The 22,919-nt window shown below is 38.0% G+C and overlaps 1 pseudogene; it reads right to left on the reverse strand.

The window, feature by feature from the left end:
* Positions 1-1,347: 1,347 nt before the first annotated feature.
* LOC128563297 (glyceraldehyde-3-phosphate dehydrogenase-like) lies at positions 1,348-22,632 on the reverse strand (annotated as a pseudogene).
* Between the last annotated feature and the right edge of the window lie 287 nt (positions 22,633-22,919).

Below are 22,919 nucleotides of genomic sequence, written 5' to 3' on the forward strand. Positions count from 1 at the left end.
CATTAATAAATTTTGACCTCGTCTCTTACAGCCCGTCTTCATATATGTACTTTTGCTCAATGCTATTTTATTGTAACACCAAGGGGGAAAAAAACCATCAATTTCTAGCTGAACTATAGCAGCTGTCTGTCTGGAATTCGTTCATTCTTCCCATGGCTACCCTGGTTTTCTCTGGAGCCTCCAGTTTCCTCTCACATCCCAAAGATGTGCCCATGTGTGAACTGTCCCAGTGTGAGTGAGTGTGAGTGTAGGTGTGAGCGTGCCCTGAGATGGAATGGCCTCCTCTCCAGGGCTGGTTTTCACCTTGCACTCTGAACTTCTAGGATAAGCTCTGGCCACTTGCAACCCTGACCTGGAAGTGGGTCGATGATTGTCTTCCTTGTTCATATTAATCTTTCTTAAGCATATGGGTAGCTACATTTATTCAAATATTAGTATCTAAATAAAGAGTTTTGGTCTTTATTTAGAAGTTTTGTGATGTTTTGTGACTAGAAACATACTGTAAGAACTTACAGTGTATTTACTAGCAGCTATCGTATGGTGTCTTATATGTTGTTTCACTTAAAGTCACAGCATCCAAGAATCTATTGACATAATTAGGTGAGGATTTACCTAATTTACGTAGGTGGTGACTGCTATAGAATTTATATGCATTTATGAGCATTTATATGTTTCTTTTTTTTTGAAGCAGAGTCTCACTATGTTGCCCTTGGTAAAACCTCCAACTTTTGGGCTTAAGCGATTTTCTTGCCTCAACCTCTCAAGTAGCTGGGACTACAGGTGCCTGCTACAATGCCCAGCTATGAGGATTTATGTGTTTAATATTTTAAGAATCAAGCTCAAGTTTTTATAGCACACTGGCTAGTTCAAACTTTAACAATTTTTGGTGGTTTGTGATTACAAAAATTTGATTATGATTATAATGTCATTCCTTTAGGGGAATGGGCTTCCATTTAATGAAATACCAACTTTGCCCATGAGGTGGCAACAATGGTTCAAAAATCAAAGGAGTTTTGCAAACAGTGCCTTGGCATGTTGATGATCTCCCTTAAAGTACAAGCGAATAACCAAATATGTAAACAGATAACCACAGAATCACAATAATCTAGTTATATAACTAGTGACATGAGGTATGTAATTTCATGAGACAATATAGTATGTAGAAATGATTAAATTTTGAAAAAATAATTGTCTTATGATTCATTGTCAATACTGATTTCTTAAGTATCAGTAAGAAATAACTGATAAGGCTAAGAAACCAACACAAGTAGATTAACTTCCATCACACATACAAATGAGATACAAAAGAAGTCAAGGCATTTCTTTTCTCTAGACTAATTTTTAAAATTAATAATTTTTGTTGGCAGTGAAGTTGAAAGAGACAACCTGCTGCTCAGTGCAGCCCAAAATGCCCTTGAGGGGACTTCTGATACCTGCTTCCCCACCTTCTTGATGTCATTGTAGTTGGTAGGCTTCTCCCGAAGGCAGGTCAGGTCCACAACTGACACATTGGTGGTGGAGACACAGAAGGCCATGCCACTGAGCTTCCCATTCAGCTCGAGGATGACTTTGCCCATAGACTTGGCTGCACCAATCAAGGCAGGGATGACATTCTGGAGAGCCTTGCAGCCACCATGCCCCATCTTCCCAGAGGGGCCATCCACAATCTTCTGGGTGGCAGTGACAGCATGGACTGTGGTTATGTGTCCCTCCATGATGCCAAAGTTGTCATGAATAGCCTTGGCCAAGGGGGCTAAGCAGTTGGTGGTGCAAGAGGCATTGCTGACAATGGTGAGGTTGTTTTTGCACTTCTTGTGGTTCACACCCATTACCAAAAAAGGGGGCATGAACAGAAGGGGCAGAGATGATGACCTTTTTGGAACCCCCCTCTAGGTGAGCCCCAGCTTTCTCTATAGTAGGGAAGATGCCAGCAGACTCTACAACATAGTCAGCACCTACCTCACCCCGTTTGATTTTGGTGGGATCTAGCTCCTAGAAGATGGTTAAGGAATGCCCATTGATGACAAGCTTCCCGTTCTCAGCCTTGGCTGTGCCATGGAAATTGCCATGAGTGGAATCATGTAGTTGACGTCAGTGAAGGGGTCATTGATAGAGACAGTATCCACTTTGCCAAAATTTAAAGCATCCCTGGTGCCAGGCCCAGGAGGGACAAAGCCATTTATTCTGGCTTTGCTTTCACCGTGGCGTCTCTGGGACTTGGCTAGCACTGCCTGAGAAGATGTGGCTGTCTGTTGAACAGGAGGACCAGAGAGCCTAAACTTAACAATTTGATTTGAACTATTTTATAGAAGTACTTATGTCTTAATCATCTTATTACCCTATGTACCCAAGGCATTGGGTGGTACCTACAGCTATTCAGTATACATTTATTTTAAAAAACTCTTAAGTTGTGGATATGCAAATGTTATAGGAATATCAAATTACATAAAATTTCCTTCCAATCATCCCTGGCTTTCCATCTCTGCAATTTTTGAAGAGGAATGCCAACAACTGAATTGAGGATTTACTTGCTAGGTGCTGAAAGTTTAAATACAACTGAGACCAGGCTCCTGCTGGGGTGGGGGTGGGGGTGTAGGAGAAAGGAAGGGATGGGTAAAGTCACACCTCTCAGGTGCAGGGCACACTATCTGTGTGAAGGGCACCATTGAAACTTTGACTCAATCTTTACAAAAACAATGCATGTAAACAAATGTACCCCTTGATATTCTGATTTTTTTAAAAAAAGGTGTGTTTTCAAAATAAGTTAAGTATATCATGGGCAAAATAAAGTCACCCTTGGGGCAAATCACACCTTGATGGAGTGGAGGCTTGTAAAAAAATTATCATAGAAGACTCTGGAAATATTTACAGATATGCACATATGCCTGGTGCTGTTAGAGAAAAGGGGATAATAAATTCTAACAAGTAACAGATCTTGTCTTCAAAAACAAGTACCAGTGAGGTGTTTTATAACCTGTGTGCTTAAAAGTCAAGCTATGGAAATTTCTTATAACTCAGCAACATAAAATATCAGTACTATAACACTCACCAGAGAAAAAAATTGACTCAGAAGTCATCTAGTTCCTGTTAAAATTCAGGCTAATAGAAGTGAGATTCAATGAGGAGAGTCAAAGGGTGGATAAGATATTATTTACTTGTTTACAAATTGGACCAGGTTTAGGCCAGGTATTGCTGCCTCCTCTAAATCTTGGTCAAGAGCTGCTTGAGAGGAATGCCCCTCATGGCCAAATGCCATTTAGAAGAGCCCCGCAGAGCCCTTGGTGTCCTTCTGCAAATAATCCCTCTCGAGGCTTCTGCTGAAGAGCTTTAGAGAAGATGGGCATCTTGGCATCTTTGTGTACCCAGAACAGTCGGCAGCTGTCACCTGCCCTGACAGTGTTGGCACAGGATCCAGTGGAGGGAGAGTTAACAGCACTGCCCTCTTTGCCTCTTCCCTAAGCCATTTCAGCTCTCTCACACACCACATCTTAGTGGCTTGACTTTTGTGAATACAATTTTCTGTCTTATTTTCTTGATTTAGTTCTGTTAGTAAACTCTAGAACACTCTCTCCCAGTCAAACCCCAGAGCTAGGCCTGTCAGATGAAAGTAAGAGGGACTTGCAGGCATTTAAACAAATACTGCCTTTCAGACACAAGCTCTTTTTCTTTGTTCTAAGTACTGCAAAATAAGGTCCAGGCTGTTGGATTTTTTTTTCCCCGCATAGTTAAGTATAACCTAGCTAAAAATAGTGCTGCTCTTCAATATCTGTAACCTAGGATTCTCATCCAAGCAAAAACATTTTGACTTACAGCACACCATTATGATAAACATCACTTAGGCAGATTGAGTCACAGATACCAAGTATATCAGTACTTAGTTTAAAATGTGTATCCCTCCTAAGGAAAAATATATTTTCACTGGCCAGTAAAATTTTCTCTTCCCCTTAATGACTTTTCTCTCTCCAATGTAAGTCCTTATTAGGAAAAGTGAAACTTATAAGAGCTGTCTCTCTTCTTCTTCTTAGACATGTCTCTCTTCTTAAACATAATATCTCCATTTTCCTGAGGAGAACACAAACTTGGGGGATTAAGTAACGTTTCAAAGGTCACATAGCTAGAGAAGTATCAAGGCTGGAATTTGAGCTGCAGTCAATCTGATTTGAAAGCTCTACTTCTAGATTGTAAAATTTAATCTGTTCATCCTACATGAATTTGGGATAGTCAACTCTTCCTCTAGCACTGGCTTTAGAGGAAAGAATTAGAATGATGAGATGACTTTCTATAACATACAAGATCATGTACAACCAACATTACATCAACACTGGTACTGGTGAACATGTGGTTTAATTATATGGGTCTATGTATCTTGATGTAAGTGAGACTCACACTTAAATAGTAACACTGAGAATGAATTAGTACATAGACTATAGATTCTGGTTTGTACACCATATCTTCTTTACTCTCATTGAACATGTTGAAATAAAACCACTGCCATCATTCTTAATGATGAATTTATGGAATGTCCTATAGTTCCCAGCGTTTTTAGAACCCTGGTGTTCTAGTCTTACTGTAGACCAATGAGTTTCAGCTTCTGCTTGGCTCTAGCAAGATCCAGCAGGTGGATGCTAAATACCCACCTTCTCTTATCTTTTAAGTTACTTCCCAATCAGCAACTTGAACAACAGCCTGTGTTCTTCATATAAGATTCTAGACTTTTCCTGGTTCAACAATTTCTCTGTCTTGGCCTATAGGCTTTGACATTTCTATTTCACTTAGAATTTGCTGTGCCTTGAAGTCATAGCTTTTGGTATGCAAGAAAGTAATCCTTACCTCCAAGTTCTGACTCAAGTTATAATTCTAACTATTTGCTTTTGCCCTGGCTCTCTTCTGGTGTATTGATTTTGTTGCCAAATTAGTCCTTCATAGGAACGAAGCTAAAAATAGGTTCTTCTGTCCATTCTAAGTTTTTCCTAAATCCTCTGATTTTCTTGCTATGTATGTCTGCATAAATTTAACTTTATAAGCAATCCTTTTTCAGATCTAAGTTTTATTGGGGCTCAAAATATGTTATTAGTAGAATGGTTTCTGCAATTAGGTAATAAACACCTGTATTCCAATAGGGCTATTCATTATTTCACATAGCAGGAAGTCCAGAGACAAAGCGGGCTTCAAGTTTGGTTGACTCAGTGTTGTCTTCAAGGATCCAGGATCAATCCATTTCTTCTCAGTCATTCTCAGCTTTGGTTCTATCTTCAGCCTGGCAACAATATGGTCATGACAGTTCTAGTTTTCTCATTCTGACACAATATCTAGAAGAGGAGAGACCAGCTTTACTTGAGGTCTCCCTTGGAGTGAAGGAAATGTTTTCTGGAAGTCCCTGCAGATATTCTATCATGTCTCATTGGTCATATGTCCATGCTCAAACTGCTCATGGACAAGGGGAGTGAACCTGCAATGATTGGCTCAGGCCAGTCACCTTTGTAGGACAATTGTTAGGGGGCCAGACACACTAATCATATGTAGTGAATTTCTTCCAAATACATCATAGACAGTGATAATGCTAGGATACGCTTTGGTTGTGTACATAATGTCATATTAGTCTGTTGAAAACAAAGAAATATTTTACATAATCTAATATGTTCCAAATTATTGGGTACAGAACTACACAATAGTTTGAAGTTCCTCTTATATTTACAGCTCTTACTGCATACTGGAGCTTTCTGGTACAATGCCAAGAAATTTAGCCAAAACTAATGTTTGAAAGAGTTGTATCATCTACTTCATCCTTCTAGGACAAAGAATGCATCTTTTCAATATACTTGGAGTTTATGATAGGATGTTAAGTGATGTTTTTCACTACTGCCAAATTTTAGCAGAGGGCCCAGGGTCTGAAAAAGGAAAGTCATGGGAATTAATCTGGCTATGCAGGACATGCTAATAGACTGCAATACTGATTTGCCATTACCATAATGCCTAAAAGAAGGATGTTGAAAGCACCAGTAGACTTCTTTGATGAGGGTGTCACTGAGTGAATATTCTCTTCCACTGCTATGGGTGAATGGAAGTTGGGTGTTACTCCAGGTGAGGGGAGCTATAAGAGTACCAGCCAGGGAGTTTAGCATACATCACTCAGCATTTGGAGGAAGTAGAGGCTGGTGCCTGATGCACTCCTGAAAAGGTCTAACAGGAAGGGGCTGACCAACCACTCCTATGGCAGAGCCAGGGACATTACTGCAATAAGAGGGAGCCACTTTCCCACCAAGAGCAAAGATGAGGTGTGTATTTCCCATGATGACCAAAGCCCACAGGAGGGAGATGATCTTGAGTCCTTTTAAAAGTGTCTGAGCAAGAAGAAAACGAGAGAAGTAGGATGTGAAAGCAAAAGAGAATGGGCAGCAATAATAAAAATTTCTGAGATGTCAAGTGACCACTGGACTGGCATCACTGGCACCTTTGGTGGTGAAGAAGAGCCAGGTTGCAGCAGTAGGTTATATTTGCATGGTGATTAGTTCTAGGTTTGGTGGAAAGGCAATGAAGAATTTCCAACTATATTTAATTATTTATTGCTTCATAACAAATCGTCCCTCCCTCCCTCCCAAATTCAGCAGTTTGAACAGTACATACTCATTATTTTAGAGTATCTGTGGGTCAGTAATTTAGGTGCAGCTTATCTGGGTCGTCTGCTTTAGGGCTTCTCAGAAGGCAAAAACCAAGGTATTAGTCAAGAGTAGAGTCTCATCTGAGCACTTGACTGGGAAGAAGCTGCCTCCAGGGACATCTGGTTATTGGTAGAATTAATTCCTACAAGACTGTTGAACCAGCTATTGGCAAGAACGTACCTAATGTTCCTTATTGTATGGGCCTCTCAAACATGGTGATATACTAGTTTTATATCACTGCATAACAAATTGCCACTAATTTAGAAATTTGACACAATATCAGTTTATTTTCTCATAATTCTAAGTAACAGAGTCCAGAAGGGCTTAACTGGATTCTTTGCTTAGGGTTTCAAAAGGCTGAAGTCAAGGCATGAGTCATACTGGGCTCTTACCTAGAAGATTTAGTGGAAAATCCACTTATAAGTTCATTCTAGTTGTTGCAAGCATCCAGCTCCTTGTGATTGTAGGACTGAGGTCGCTCCTTCCTTGCTGGCTGTCATGTGGGGGCTTGTCTTTGTTCCCGGAAGCTGCTGACATTCTTCTTCCTGCGGGCCTCTCCATCTACAAAGCCCATGATGGAGTTTTGAATCCTTCTCATGCTTCAAATCTCTTTACTTCCCCTTTTGTCACCAAAGAAAACTTTATTTATTTATTTATTTTTATTGTTGGGGATTCATTGAGGGTACAATAAGCCAGGTTACACTGATTGCATTTGTAGGTAAAGTCCCTCTTGCAATCATGTCTTGCCCCCAGAAGGTGTGGGCACACACCAAGGCCCCACCCCCCTCCCTCCTTCCCTTTATTTTGAAAAACTTATGTTGCTTGGATTAGACCCACTCAAATAATCTCCCTATCTTAAAGGTCAACTGTGCCATAAGGAATAACATAATCATGAGAGTGGTAACTGACTCAGTTTATGGGTTGAGTAGATTAGAGTGCACCATCTTTGGGGAGCCAGTTAAGAAATTTCACCAACCACAAGCAGTTTGGTTCATCAAAATGTGGTTGTTGAATAACCCATGCAGCCCCCCAGCAATACCCAAGTCACAACAGTGTGAAACCTAATCATGGAAGAGATGCTCATTACCTTTCCATATTCTATTTGGAGAAGTAAATCACAAACCCAGGCTATGCTCATGAGGTGGGTTTGCACAAAAGCAGGTCAAGCACAAAAGCAGGAGGTGGTGATCACTGGGGCCAATTTTATCATGGTCTCCCAACCATAACTTCCAATTTTTTCTATTTCCTCTATGGAGTAAGAGGGTAATAATTACTATGGTCAGAAGTTTAAGAAGAGTGGAGAGTGTTCAAATAGAGTGGAGAATAAAGAGACACAGAATCTAGGGAAAAACAGGGATTTCTGGGCAGTAGGTGATGATGCCTTGAGATAAGAAGTTAGGAACTTACTTCACGATTCCCAAAATACTTTTAGTTTTCAAAAATCTCAGTCTAATTTGTGTGAATCTAGAAGGTTTCTAGATTCATGAATGGTCTGAGAGACTTTGATTAACTACAGCAAACATGCCATTCTTTGTAAGACTCTGATGAGCAGCCATGATCCCAAGGAGACTGTCAACCCAAAGTCACACACATTCACACTCATATGCATGTTTATTTTAGGAGACAATAACCAACAAGTTAGTCAACATGGTAGTATAATCAAAATGTGAAATTATTGGACCAGGCATGGTGGTTCATGCCTGTAATCCCAGCACTCTGGGAGGCCACGGTGGTGAATTGCTTGAGCTTAGGAGTTGGGGACCAACCTAAGCATGAGCAAGACTCATCTTTACTAAAAATAGAAAACCTAACCTGGTGTCATGTTGGGTGCTGGTAGTCCCAGCTACTGGGGAGGCTGCAGTCAGAGGATTTCCTGAGCTCAGAAGTTTGAGGTTGCTGTGAGCTTATGATGATGTTGCAGCACTCTAGCCTGGGGCAACAGAGACTCTGTTTCAAAAAAAAAAAAAAAGGTGAAATTATTGTTAAGAGATGCTAAGCAAAATTGGATAAATGTTTAGTGTTAAAAAAATATTAGCTAACATTGAGTTGATAACTATGGTACCTGATTTCAAAGTTTTCTTTAGGATTCTCTACCCTTGCACATTTTGAACAATTGCAAATAGAATGAAATTACTAAAAGAAAATAGCATTCGATAAGCAGATGAAAAATATATAATTTTATAATGTTTAAGGTATATTGTTGGACTATAGAATATTGTTGGGACCTCAGACAAGTTATTTAACCTCTCTATCTCGTTTTTTCCAACTCAAAAATTGGAACAATAGTTGAATTTTTCAGTGTTATTACTAGTGTTAAATGAGACAACCAACGCAATTAATACAGAGTAAGAAATATATAATATTTTTTGTTGTAATGTATTTTTCTATTTTATTTAATTTTCTCTAAGAAGAATTATTAATCTAAGCATTACCATTCTAACCTATATTATTATAAAACCTAATCAATGCCAAAAGTCTATTCTGAAACCCTACAGAAACTCAAAGCAAAATTTGGACTTTTTCTTCTCATTGGGAGGGGAGCCTAAAAACAAATGCAACTTTATTTTCAATAAGACACTTTATTTTAATTTTCTGTTTGTTAAAAAAAATGATTTATAACCATTACTGTGTTCTAATATTGGCAAAAGTATCCTATTATTTCTCTAATGGCATTGACCTATAAATTTTTATACTTCAAAAGCCTTAGTAAATAAATATTAATCAGAGAATCTCATAAAAAACCCCTGAATGAAAATGCACTTATGAGTTCAACCAGGAAAGAAACACACATAATCAAACTGCTACTTGATTTTAATATTGTAGAACAAAGAAGGTAAACAGCTAATTTCATGACAAATGGGGATTTACTCATTGCCAAAATACAATGGATCATTTGTTGCAGGCTTAAAAAAAAGTAAGATGTTAATGAAATTTTTAATTATATTGGCCTTTCCAATAGTGTCCCTTTTTATTCACATGAAACTTGAATTTTGCAATTTAATTGAACTGGAATTTGAAAAGTAATGAAGTATATTTCAACAGTTTTAGATAAATTAGTCCACTAATGATAATCAAGGAATATGTGCATATGGATGTTACTGCCATTTTTACATCACAAGTCGTATTTGCTGCCTCATTTAAACTACTTTAAATAGCATACATACAAAATTAAAGGCTGCAGTGATCATTTAAAATTTCTAATCATTGGGGCGGCGCCTGTGGCTCAGTGAGTAGGGCGTGGGCCCCATATACCGAGGGTGGCGGGTTCAAACCTGGCCCCGGCTAAACTGCAATCAAAAAATAGCCGGGCGTTGTGGCGGGTGCCTGTAGTCCCAGCTACTCGGGAGGCTGAGGCAGGAGAATCGCTTAAGCCCAGGAGTTGGAGGTTGCTGTGAGCTGTGTGAGGCCACGGCACTCTACCGAGGGCAATAAAGTGAAACTCTGTCTCTACAAAAAAAAAAAAAAAAAAAATTTCTAATCATTTTTGACAGCTTTATCCTACTTGGTAAGAAAAACTTGCTGTTATTCAATTCTCTCAATGTAATTTATTTGAGCCAATTAGAATCATTAGATATAAGATTTAACTATCAATGCTAAGACCAAGAGCAAAATATACATGCACAGCCCTTAGCTGTGTTGTATATATGTATGTATGTATGTATGTATATATATATAGAGAGAGACAAAGAATAAATTCTACTCATTCATTAATTCCATAAGCAAACAAAACTGAGCTCCATATCATGGTGTCAGACATTTATCTACGTCCTATAAATAAAATATTTTTAAAAGACATAGTTTCTGAACTCAAAATGCTCACAGATCAGTCAGAGAATAATTTAGAGAGTTATAATTTCCTGTTGTAAGTGTCTCAATCAATAGAGATTTCATAGGATCATGTGGGAAGATCAACTTCTATTCTCTTATCCCAATCCACAGACCACTTCCAGGTGGGTAACACTGACCATATGGAGGCAAAAAGAATATGAGTGACTTTGTACCTAGGCATAGATGCTTCTAGAAAATCTAGTCAATCCATGTGTCCTCCTGACAATGGGCTTCTGGTTTTCAACATATTTGAATAGCAACACATTTTTTTCAGGTATCTAGTTTGCTGTAGGAATAACCAGTTTCACTGACATGGTATCACTTAATTTTTTTTCAAGCAGTTTCATAGTTATACTTAGATGAAAAAGTATATAAAACATAAAACATCCGGGAAGAATTCACATTAACTCAACAATTGCTTTTTTTGTGTTCTCTCAGTCTTTAAGTATCTTTGAATCTAAACTCTGTATCCTGTAGATAGCATATTTATCAGACGGCATATAAGCAAGCAAGGAATCCTCTCAGGTTTTGTTTATCTGGGAATGTATTTTACCTTCAGTTTTGAAGAATAACATTGCTGGCTATACCATTTTTAGTTGCCAATTTTATTTGTTTAGTTTACTTTGAACATTGTGAATATGCCACCCCACTGCCTTCTGTTCTCCATTAATTCTTATAGGTGTCAGCTGTTAATCTTTTTGAGGTTCTCTTGTGTAAGATGAGTTATTTTTCCCTTAAAGCTTTAAGATTTCTTCTTTTGACATTTTTATTTTTAGCATGATATATATAAATGTGGTTCTCTTTGCATTGGTTCCAGTTGTACTTTTTTTTGATGTATAGATTAATGGTTTTCGATGTATTTGGAGAATTTCTAGTAATCATTTTTTTCTAATTTTTTGCCTCTTCCATTTCTTTCTAGAACTCTGATTATGTGCATATTTTTGTGCTTAAAGGGAATTCACATTTCTATGAGACTTTGTTCATTTCTCTTCATTCCTTTTCCCATTTGTTCTTTATATTGCATAGTCTCTATTGATTTATCTTCAAGTTCACTCATTCTTTTTTCCACCAGTTCAAATCTACTATCGAGCCCATCTAGTATGTTTTTTAATTTTATTGTATTTTTCAACTTCAGAATTTCCATTTGATTATTTTTATCTTTTTATTGATATTGTCTATTTGCTGAGACAATGCCACCATATGCTTCTTTACACATGGTTTGTGTTAGTTCTTTAAATATATGTGCAATGGTTTCTTTGACATCTTTATAAGTTCAACATCTGGGCTCATTCGAAAGAAATTTCTACTGTCTCTTTTTTTATTGAGTATAGGTCATTTTTCATGCTTCTTTGAACTTCTTTTAATGTTTTATTGAAAAACCGGCATTTTGTCAAATTGGAATTAAATATGAAATGTGCAATTGAATCAAAAATGAATATCTCAAATAAGAAAGAGTATAATTAATCTAAGTGTATGCCTAAACTAGACATAGTTTTGCCATCTTAGTGATAGTTTGTTTATGTTAGTAATGAAGAAGCCTGGAGTGAGTGGCAATGAAATTGTGAAAAGCATTTTCCTCAGTTTGTTGAAAATTGAATATTTTTCCTTGAAAGAAGTTGTCCAAAGCCCAGAAGAAGTGGCAGTCAGTTGGTGCAAGGTTTGGTGGATACGGTGGATGACAAAGAGTTTCCAAGTCCAGATTCTATAGTTTAAGTAACATTATTTGTGCGACATGTGGCTGAGCACTGTCTTGCAAGAGAATTGGCCTATCTCTATTGACCAATATCAGCTGCTTAATCAAAAGCATCTTTATCATTTCATCCAACTAATTGCAGTAGACATTCACTGTAATTGACTGATCAGGTTTTATGAAATTATAGTGGATAATACAAGCGCTAGGCCACCAAACAGACACCATTAGATTTTTAATGAATATTGAGTTTTGGACTATGTTTTGACACTTAATCTTTATCCAGCCATTCTACTGATTGCCTGAAATTATAAAAAAGAATGACTTTTTCATCATACATAACAATACAGTGTGTAAATGGTTCACCTTTATGTCATGACAGAAAAGAAAGACATTCTTCCAGATGATTTATCTTGTGATTCTCCTTTAATTCATATGGAAACCATCAATCCAGCTTCTTTACTTTGCAGACTAGTTGCAAATGGTTCAATACTGTTGGAATAGTAATGTCAGACTATGCTGCTAGTTCACACATAGGTTGAGATGGATTCACTCAGGTTCCCCACATGGCTCATTTTCAAGATTAAAACCACCAGAACAGAACTTCTCAAACCATCCACATTCCGTGCATTCATTAGCCACATCCTTTCCAAATACTTTGTTGATATTTCAAGCTGTCTGTGATGCATTGTTTCCACTACAGAACTCATATTCAAAAATAACACAAAATTTTTACTGATCCGTGATTTCACATAAATTGGTCTAAAAAAATCTGAAAAATAATCACAAGCTAAAACATGCATTGAAAGAATGAGGATGTACTTTCATGAAGAAAAAAGGCGTGTCAAAGTGAAACATCACACATATTTTCAAGTGTTTTCTCTGCACTCTCTTCTAGTATTTTTTTAGTTTCATGTCTTAAGTTTAAATCTTATCCAGTGAGAATCAATTTTTGTTAGTGGTGAAAGATGAGGGTCCAGTTTCAGCCTTCTACAGGTTGCTAGCCACTTCTCCCAGCATCATTTGTTAAATGATGTATATTTTTATTAGGCTTATCAAAGATCAAGTGACAACATGTGACTGAGTTCATCTCTAGATTCTCTATTCTGTTCCATTATCTACATCTCTATTTTTGTGCCAGTACCGTGCTGTTTTGATCACTATAGATTTGTAGTATAACCTGAAGTCTGATAATGTGATGCCTCCTGATTTTTTTTTTTTTATTTCTGAGTAATGTATTATCTATGCAAGGTATTTTCCAATTCCATATAAAATGAAGTACTATATTTTTCAAGTTTTTTACAGTATGACAGTGGTGCTTTGGTAAGGATTGATTAAATCTGTTAATCAACATTTTAACAACGTTGATTTTTTTCCCAGGCATGAACATGGTATGTTTTTCCATTTGTTAACATCTTCAGTTATTTCTTTTCTCAGGGTTTCCTAATTCTCCTTATAGAGATCTTTCACATGCTTTGTTTGATAAATTCCCAGGTATTTCATCTTCTTTGGCACTTCTTTAAAAGGACTAGAATCCTTAACTATATTTATGGTTTGACTATTGTTGGTATATATAAAGCTACTAATTTGTAAGTATTGATTTTGTATCCTGAGACACTGCTGTATTCCCTCATCACTTCTAAGAGCTTTGTTGAGTCCCTGGGATTTTCCACATATAAGAAAATGTCATCTGTGATGAGTGAGAATTTGACCTCCTCTGTTCACATTTGAATACTATTGATCCCCTTCTCTTGCCTGATTGCGATGGCTAGGACTTCCATTATTATGTTGAATAGCAGTGGTGACAATGGACATCTTTGTCTAGTTCCAGATCTGAGCGGAAATGTTTTCAATTTTCCTCCATTCAATATGATATTGGCTGTGGGTTGCTATAGATGGCCTCTATCAGTTTAAGAAATGTCCCATCTAAGCCTGTTTTCTTATGTGTTCTAATTATGAAAGGATGCTGGATATTATCAAAAGCTTTTTCTGCATCAGTTGATAGAATCATATGATCTTTGTTTTTTTATTTATGTGATGTATTATATTTATAGATTTACATATGTTGAACTAACCTTGTAACCCTGGGATAAAACCAACTTGATCATTGTGTACATATTTTTTATGTGTTATTGAATTCCATTTGCTAGGATCTTATTGAATATTTTTGCACCAATATTCGTTAATGATATTGATCTATCATTTTCTTTCTTTGTTGGGTCCTTTTCTGGTTTGGGCATCAAGGTGATATTTGCTTCATAAAATGTGTTAGGGAGGATTCCTTCTTTTTCTATGTTTTGGAAAACGTTATGTAATATACATACTAGTTCCCTTTGAAGGTTTGGTAGACTTCTGATGTGAAGCCATGTGGTCCTGGACTTTTCTTTTTTTGGAGATTTTGTATAGTTGATGCTATTCAGTGCTTGATATAGATCTATTGGAAATTTCTAATTCTTTCTGGTTGAATCTAGGAAGGTAGCATGCTTCCAGGTATGGTCCATTTCCTCCAGATTTTCTTATTTATTTATTTATTTATTATTAAATCATAGCTGTGAACATTAATGCAATCACGGGGCACCATACACTGGTTTTATATACTATTTGACATATTTTCATCACACTGTTTAACATAGCCTTCCTGGCATTTTCTTAGTTATTGTGTTAAGACATTTATATTCTACATTTAGTAAGTTTCACATGTACCATTGTAAGATGCACCATAGGTGTGGTCCCACCAATTACCCCCCTCAGCCCATCCTCCTCCCTCCCCTCCCTTTCCCCCTTCCCATATTCTTAGGGTATAATTGGGTTATAGCTTTCATATGAAAGCTATAAATTAGTTTCGTAGTAGGGCTGAGTACATTGGATACTTTTTCTTCCATTCTTGAGATACTTTACTAAGAAGAATATGTTCCAGCTCCATCCATGTAAACATGAAAGAAGTAAAGTCTGGGACCTGATCAAACTAAAAAGCTTCTGCACAACCAAGAACACAGTAAGTAAAGCAAGCAGACAGCCCTCAGAATGGGAGAAGATATTTGCAGGTTATGTCTCCAACAAAGGTTTAATAACCAGAATCCACAGAGAACTCAAACATATTTAGCAAGAAAAGTACAAGTGATCCTCCAGATTTTCATATTTCTGAGAATAGAGATTTTTGGAGTAATCATTGAGGACATTTTTTTTAATTTCTGTGTTATCTGTTATTTTTCCTTTATCACTTGTGATCGACATTATTAGAAATTTTATTTTTTGTTGATTTTCTGGATGAGTCTTTGTTTTTAATTTTATTTAATGCTGCTCTATTTTGGTTATTTCTTTTCTTCTGCTGGCTTTGGGGTTGGATTGTTCTTCCTTTTCCAGTTGCTTGAGAAGAACCTTTAGGTTGCTCACTTTCTCTCTTTCTGTTTCCTTGATGAAGGCTTCTAATGCTAATTTCCCTCTTAGCACTGCCTTTGCAGTATCATTACCCAGGGATTCTACTGTATTCTAAATATCCTCAAATAACTTTTTCATTTCCTTGAGCTCTGTTGTATCTTTTCTCATTATGTTTATATCCTTAGTGACTTTATCTTTGAATTCATTAATTTCTCGAGACAATTTTTAAACTACTGTTTGGATTTCTATTTCCATCTTTTCTTCCATTTTAGTCATCTTATTTGCCATCCAGATTCTCAATTTTATTTCAGACAATTCGGCCATTTGTCTATGAATGGCATCTTCTGTTGTCATTCCCTGGGAAAATTGATCTACTCTGATTATTCATGTTGCCAGAGTTCATCCTCTGGTTCTGCCCATGAGTATTTTCCATAATTTGAATTAAAACTGGTAGGGTGAGATTGGATTGGGGGCCCTAGGAAGTGAAGTTAACCATCCCTTCACCAATGAGCTGAGGTTTATGATTGTGGCTTTTCTCCTATAGCCTTACAAAGGTCCCTTTCAGAGCTTCAGCCAGAGACTCTGAGGACTTGCTTGGTGTAATAGCATAAACTGGCTCTGTCATGAAGTCAGCTAGCCTCTACTCAATCCTAATGAGTCACAGTATTAGTCTCAAATCTCAGCTGGGGAGAGACAAAAGCAACTGCAGCACCTCGCCCCCCACCAGGAACAGGTGGAGGAATAGAATCAGTCCTTTTCCACTACAAAACCACGGCTCCACCTCAGAGGGTCCCCAAGTGGACAGCCCAAGTCAAGAATTCTAATCAGATTATCCCAGGTGGTACAATCACTGCTCAACAGGTAATGCTCAAAGGGTCTCCTGTGGTCCAATAGAAGAATTCCATAGGCAGTTCCATCCTGAAAACCCAAGGGGGTGGAGCCTGGGCCACTCTGGTGAGCCACTGAGTCAGATAAGATTGCCCACTGTGTACCATGGTGGCACATCCCTCTCTCCCAAGTCCCTCTCTCCCCATACCCTCTGATTCCACTAGAGTCACTATACCTGTGCTGCTGTCCAGGAGCTCACACAATGCTCAGGCCTCTCAGGGAATTGCCATTCACTCTAGATTCCGCAGGGGGCCAACCTTCAGACCACCAGGTGAGTAGGGAAGGGTGGAGTATGAGTCCAGAATTGCAGGGAAAATGTTTGTTCAATTTTAAGCGAGGAAGGAGGATGCCCAAGCTTACAAGTGGGACCTCCCTGGAGAATGAGGCTAGTGTTTAGCAGCTCTCTCCCCTGGGGTAAAACAAAAGGTCTTTTTCCCTCCTCACTTGCAGAGAGCCCACAGTGAGCCTCCTTCTTGGGAGGTGGGGTCTCTCATCCTCTTGACAATGGGCTTTGTACCTGGAAATTTTTCTTGGATCCATTTTCCTGGAGTCATGGTTTGCCTCAGTAGAGATGATGTACACTTGTTTATGTTCTTTCTTAGCTCAGCTCCCCACTTTCAGCGTCACTGAGTCCCCTTCTGTCCAGTATGTCTCCCTCTGAACAGGCGCCTCTGGCAAAAGCTGCCTCTAGTTAGCCATTTTCCTTCCTTTCTCCCATATCTATTCTGTTTCCCTCTTCCAGATTTTAAAGGGAATCTTTCTAGTATTCCATTACTAGAGAAGCCAGTAACATACAATAGGTTACAAATGCAAGCTCTGGCATCAAGTAGGTTTGAATTTAGGCTCTTTCACTTAAAAATTATATGATGGGCAGATTACTTAACAGATTTCTACATCCTCGTTTTTTCATCTGTAAAATGAAGATAATGTTTGTATCAAAAAATGTGAAAATTAAATGTGCCTATAGATGTGTATGTGGCCATAGATTTACGTATGTGCATGTGTGTATATGCATACATATAAGTGATCTTCAAATTTTTGAAAGAAAATGTGTATTATTAAAAAAATTATGCATGGGGTGGCACCTGTGGCTCAAAGGAGAAGGGCACTCCATATACCAGAGGTGGCAGGTTCAAACCCAGCCCTGGCCAAAAACTGCAAAAAAAAAAAAAAAAACAACTGTGCATGGATTTCAAAATTTCTTGCACCAAAAATAAACTCATTTTAACTTGCTTTAACATGTATAAATAAGATCTATCCTTATATTATCATTTCTTCTAGGTTCTGACTGCCTTACACTCCTACTATGGCATAACATGATAATTTCTGTTTCTTCCCTACTTAAAGGAAGCAATGGATTTCCCACAGTCTTGTATCAAGCTCTTGTATCATTGCTTTTTTCCTCTATGAGGCAAGGACACCTTCAAAATGTGGTTATCTACTTCCAAAAATCTTGGCAAGTCTGTTAAAAAAAAAGAGAGAAAACTGCTCTGTCCAGAGAAAAAAAAACGGTCCCTGAGATTAACCCTGTACACTTCTAAGGAATTTAGGATACCTCATTTATTCTTCCTGTACCTCCATTTAATAATATTGACTTACCTGACTGCAATGTCATGAAGATTAAGTAATGTTGAATTGAAAAACACTTGGGAACTATAAGGATAAATGTAAAGGTTAAAAAGGGATGATCCTTCTTGACCAGAGAGGGAAGTTCATGTCTTGATTAATTCACAGTGCTATGCAGCCACATTCATTCTCAAAGGATTTTTCTTAGAAGAAACAGACAGTGCATCACATTTGAAGCAACAGAAAGTCACTTTACAAGGTGATACTGATATATCTTTTGCTGATTCCTAATTATCTACATTTTAGTCACTATGTTAACACTATGAAACAATGTTTCCACTCTTACACGTTACTTTTTTTTTTTTTTTTTTTTACGGTATTTCTCGTAGAGGAAGAACTGTCAGAATTTACCATGGTCCTAATAATATTAGAGCTTCTAAAGCCACAGACAGGCTCTATGTGTAAAGTAACCAAGATGTCTCCTGTGTTTGAAATCAATGGCTATTATAACATTTATGGAGGAGATGGGTCGTTGTAATTCATTTCAAATCCTAATTTACATGGCTTAAAATTGTTTGCCTTCAAGAGTATACAGATGGGCCATCAAGATCCTGCCCAGATAGTGGAAGATATACATATTCTTTTGTTCTTTCGTTTTATGGTAAGTTTCTTGACTCTTCATTCTGTGCCCTTTTTGAATGCTGTTATTGCATTACAACTCCAAGGTTAATCTTTATTTACTTACTTATTGTATTTGCTAATTTATGCAATTGTATTATCAGTGGATTTCTTTCAAGGACTTTGGACTCAGGACATTAAGGAGAAAAATGGTAGCTCTAGCTGATATTCGGATATTCCAATCACCAGACCAGAAATGGCTGTGATGCTTACTCTTTGGAATGTAACGCAGTACAACACTGAACTTGGCACACAATGGTAAGGGTGGGATGGATTTGTGGAATCTGAGAGGCTTGGTTACTTTCCTCCTCTTTTTTTTTTTTTTTTTTTTTTTTTTTTGACAGAGTCTCACTCTGCTGTCTGGAGTAGAGTGCAATGGAGTCATCACAGCTCACTGGAACTTCAAACTCCTAACCTTAAGAGATTTCCTATCCTCAGCCTTCCAGTTAGTTGGAATATGCACCACCACTATGGATATGCACCGCCATGCCTGGCTAGCATAATTTTTATTTTTTATAGAGATGGTGTCTCACTATGTTGCTCAGGCTGATCTCAGTCCCCTGGCTTCTGGTGATTCTCCCTCCTGGGCCTCCCAAAGGGCTGAGATTATTGACATGAGTCACTATGTCAGGCCCAACCTAGTTAGTCTCATTTTTGGTTACCCCTTTGTTTGAATTTGCCTGTTTCCTGTTGACCTAAAGGAAGTCAGGGCCCATTGATCCATGAATGGATTCACAAACTGTGGTATATGTACACCATGGAATATGATGCAGCCTTAAAGAAAGATGGAGACTTTACCTCTTTTATGTTTACATGGATGGAGCTGGAACATATTCTTCTTAGTAAAGTATCTCAAGAATGGAAGAAAAAGTATCCAATGTACTCAGGCCTCCTATGAAACTAATTTATGGCTTTCATATGAAAGCTATAACCCAGTTATAACCTAAGAATATGGGGAAGGGGGAGAGGGATGGGAAGGAGGGGGGAGGATGGGCAGAGGGAGGGTGATTGGTGGGATTACACCTGCGGTGCATCTTATAAGGGTACATGTGAAACTTAGTAAATGTAGAATGTAAATGTCTTAACACACTAACTAAGAAAATGCCAGGAAGGCTATGTTAGCCAGTGTGATGAAAATGTGTCAAACGGTCTATAAAACCAGTGTATGGTGCCCCATGATCGCATTAATGTACACAGCTATGATTTAATATTAATAAAAAAAAATAAAGGAAGTCTCTAGATTCCTGTGCCATTTCTGGGATTCTCACTTACAGAATGTTGTTTAAGTCCTAAGGGAGATAAGTGGCTTTGCCTCCTGTGCCCTACCTGTTGGAGATGAGCAAATGTGATCAGGACTCAGGGCCTCTTCTGGAAGCAATCTGGCTAGAGATGGGAGATCATCCTTGTATCTTGGAGTCATGAATGTTAAGCTCTGCACCTTACATCTTTCCTACACCTACACATGAGAAGATGCTGTGACATTGTGCTCTGCTATTCGCTTCACTGAAAATGCCCTATTCCTTCCTTATACTTTCCAAACTTCACTAACAGAGAATTTGAGGCATCTTTCAGATCTATGCTCAATCTGAGATTATTGTAAATAATCCCTGAGTCAATTATTTTAATAGAAAGTGGCTATACTTTCTGCTCAGGAATACCCATCTACACTACTTTGGTTCCAAATTCATAAATAGAGTCTCTACCTCTGTAAATGCACAGTCAAAACTTAAAATGAGAAATCCTACCCTTACCAAACACTCACTAGAACAATTCTCAAAATTTAGTGTACTTAAGAATTTCTAGTGGTACTTGTTCAAAGAATGTACAGCTCCTGACTTTGTCCAGGAAATACTGATAGCAGATGAATATTATATGTACATTACACGTTGTATGCGTGGTTCTACTCCATGGTGGCTGCCATTAGTTAATTCTCTCCTCTTATGGAGATGCCCATCTGCCATTAAGAGGTGGAGTCTATTATCTCTCCTGTTTGGGTCAGGCTACCCTGTGACTGCTTTTTGATCAACAGAATATAGAAACTTTTACACTATGATTTTGAGCTGTCCTCTTCCCCCTGGTTTTCATGGAATTCACATTCTGGGAGAAGTTACCTGCTACTGAGAAATCTAACAACCCTGAGATAGCCAAGGCCAAGCTGACTACCATGGAAAGGCTGGAGAGAAATGCTCATTCAGCCCCAGCTGGTCCAGCCATCCCAGCTCAAGACCCATATATGTAAGTGAAGAAGCTTCAAATAACTCCATCCTCAGTTCTCTTCAAACTGCAACTGTATGAGGGACCACAAGTGACAACCCCCTAGCTGAGTCTCATTGGCCTCTAAAATCATAGGATATTCACAATAACATGAATCATTTCTTAAAGATGCTAAACTTTGGGAGTATACAGCAAGTAGATTTTCATGCATATCCCATGTACCACACTTTGAGAAATACTGTCTTAGAGATCAAAGATACTAAAGCATTTTATGTATTTAGGCTGTGGACAGACCTTTAGTCTGTCTTCTGTGCTTTATTGACCGAAACACTTTCAGTTTCCTAATATCTCTGTGGTATGTTCCAACCATTATCTAATACCTTATCATGCTCTAATTATTGGCTTGGCCTTCACAGGAGACAGAATTTAGCAGCATGAAACCTCCATGGTTAGCAGCTTATCTGACTGTTTAATATGAGCCCAGTTCTGGATTCTATTCTGGAAAATAAAGCAGGTAATGGTTTATGCTCAGTTCAGACACCTCTGCCATATATTTCCCTTCCCTTACCAAGAAAGATGCCAATTTTAAAAGATATACCATGTCCAGTGATGGCAAGCTGGCAAGCTAACTCAATGTCTCCTTCATGTAATGTTTCTCATGGAACTTTCTTTGGAATCATCAGTCTATTAAGCTCTGGCTATTAACACATACACTTTGCTACTTTTCTGAAATATCTAGTCTGAAATAGTACATGTCACTAAATTCTAGAAAACCAATGTCAGAGTTGTTTCCTATCCTTCCTCTTGTTTATACTAGTATTCTAAGAACAAGTAGAGAATCGCTCAGATCTTAGGCTCTCCAGCTTAGCTGCCATGGCAAACATCCTCTCTGTTTCAGTTATAGAGTAATGGTTTACTTAGAAATGCAAATGGGTCCTTCTTCAGAATTAATAACATTCCACGATGAGCTACTGTTTTGTAGCCAAGGTAATGGCCTCCCCACATTCTCTTAAGGAGTCATCTTTGTCTTGTGCATAGCCCCATCAATAAAAACCAGCAAACAAAACACAGAGCCTACATGTCCAGGCATTTTAATTGATTGATAAGACTCTTAAATATTGTTTAAACCTACAGTATTTTTGTTTTTGTTTTATTTATTTTGTTTTGGTCCTTTCAATTTTTCCATGATCTGGATTTTTCTGATTATATCCCCATGGGCTTTTAAAAACTGTTTTTATGCTTCTTATATGTTCTGCAAAGTGCTAGCTAAACCTATAGATCTGATCAGATACAAGTTCGATTGCTTTGTCTCCATTGTTTCCTTTTCCAAAATCTAGGTCAAGTATAGCAAAGCTCACTAACAGTTTGTGTATTAGCTGTCTATTACTGCATAATAAATTAACACGATTTTAGTGGCTTAAAACAAATCACATTTAATATCGCACAATATTTGTGGGTCAGGAATCCAAGTGTGACTTTACTGGGTCATCTGCATAGGGGTCTTGCAAGGGTGCAACTGCTGCATTGGGTGGGGCTGCAGACTCTTTTGAGGCCCAAGTTGAATGAGATGAGTCTGCTTCCCACCTCACTCAGGTTAAGCTGATCACAGTTCTTTGCCATCCAGGCACCTTCCAACATGGCAGCTTCCTTCATCAAAGCCAGCAAGGGGAGAGACGAATCCTGAAAAACAGGTAATCTTAGGTTCATAAGCATACACATCACCAGATACATGCTGTCATTTTTTCATATTCTATTAATGAGAAGCAAGGTGGAGAGGACTATCTAGGGGAATGAAAATCAAAAGATATGGGGCCTATCCTATAACCTGGTCCACCACAGTTAGAGAACACTAGAGTGGAATACAGCGCAATGCAGAATGGTGACTTTCAACTTGATGCGCACTAAATATACCACTGAGAGCCTTTCCCTTCCCTTCCATTACTTTGGAAAGTCTTGCCACTAGGTGTTTTTACCAGCCATTTCTGTCTCCTTTGCCTTCGCTTGTACCTTTATAGCTT

Source organism: Nycticebus coucang, chromosome 13, assembly GCF_027406575.1.
Source record: "Nycticebus coucang isolate mNycCou1 chromosome 13, mNycCou1.pri, whole genome shotgun sequence".
Taxonomy (NCBI): Eukaryota; Metazoa; Chordata; class Mammalia; order Primates; family Lorisidae; genus Nycticebus; species Nycticebus coucang.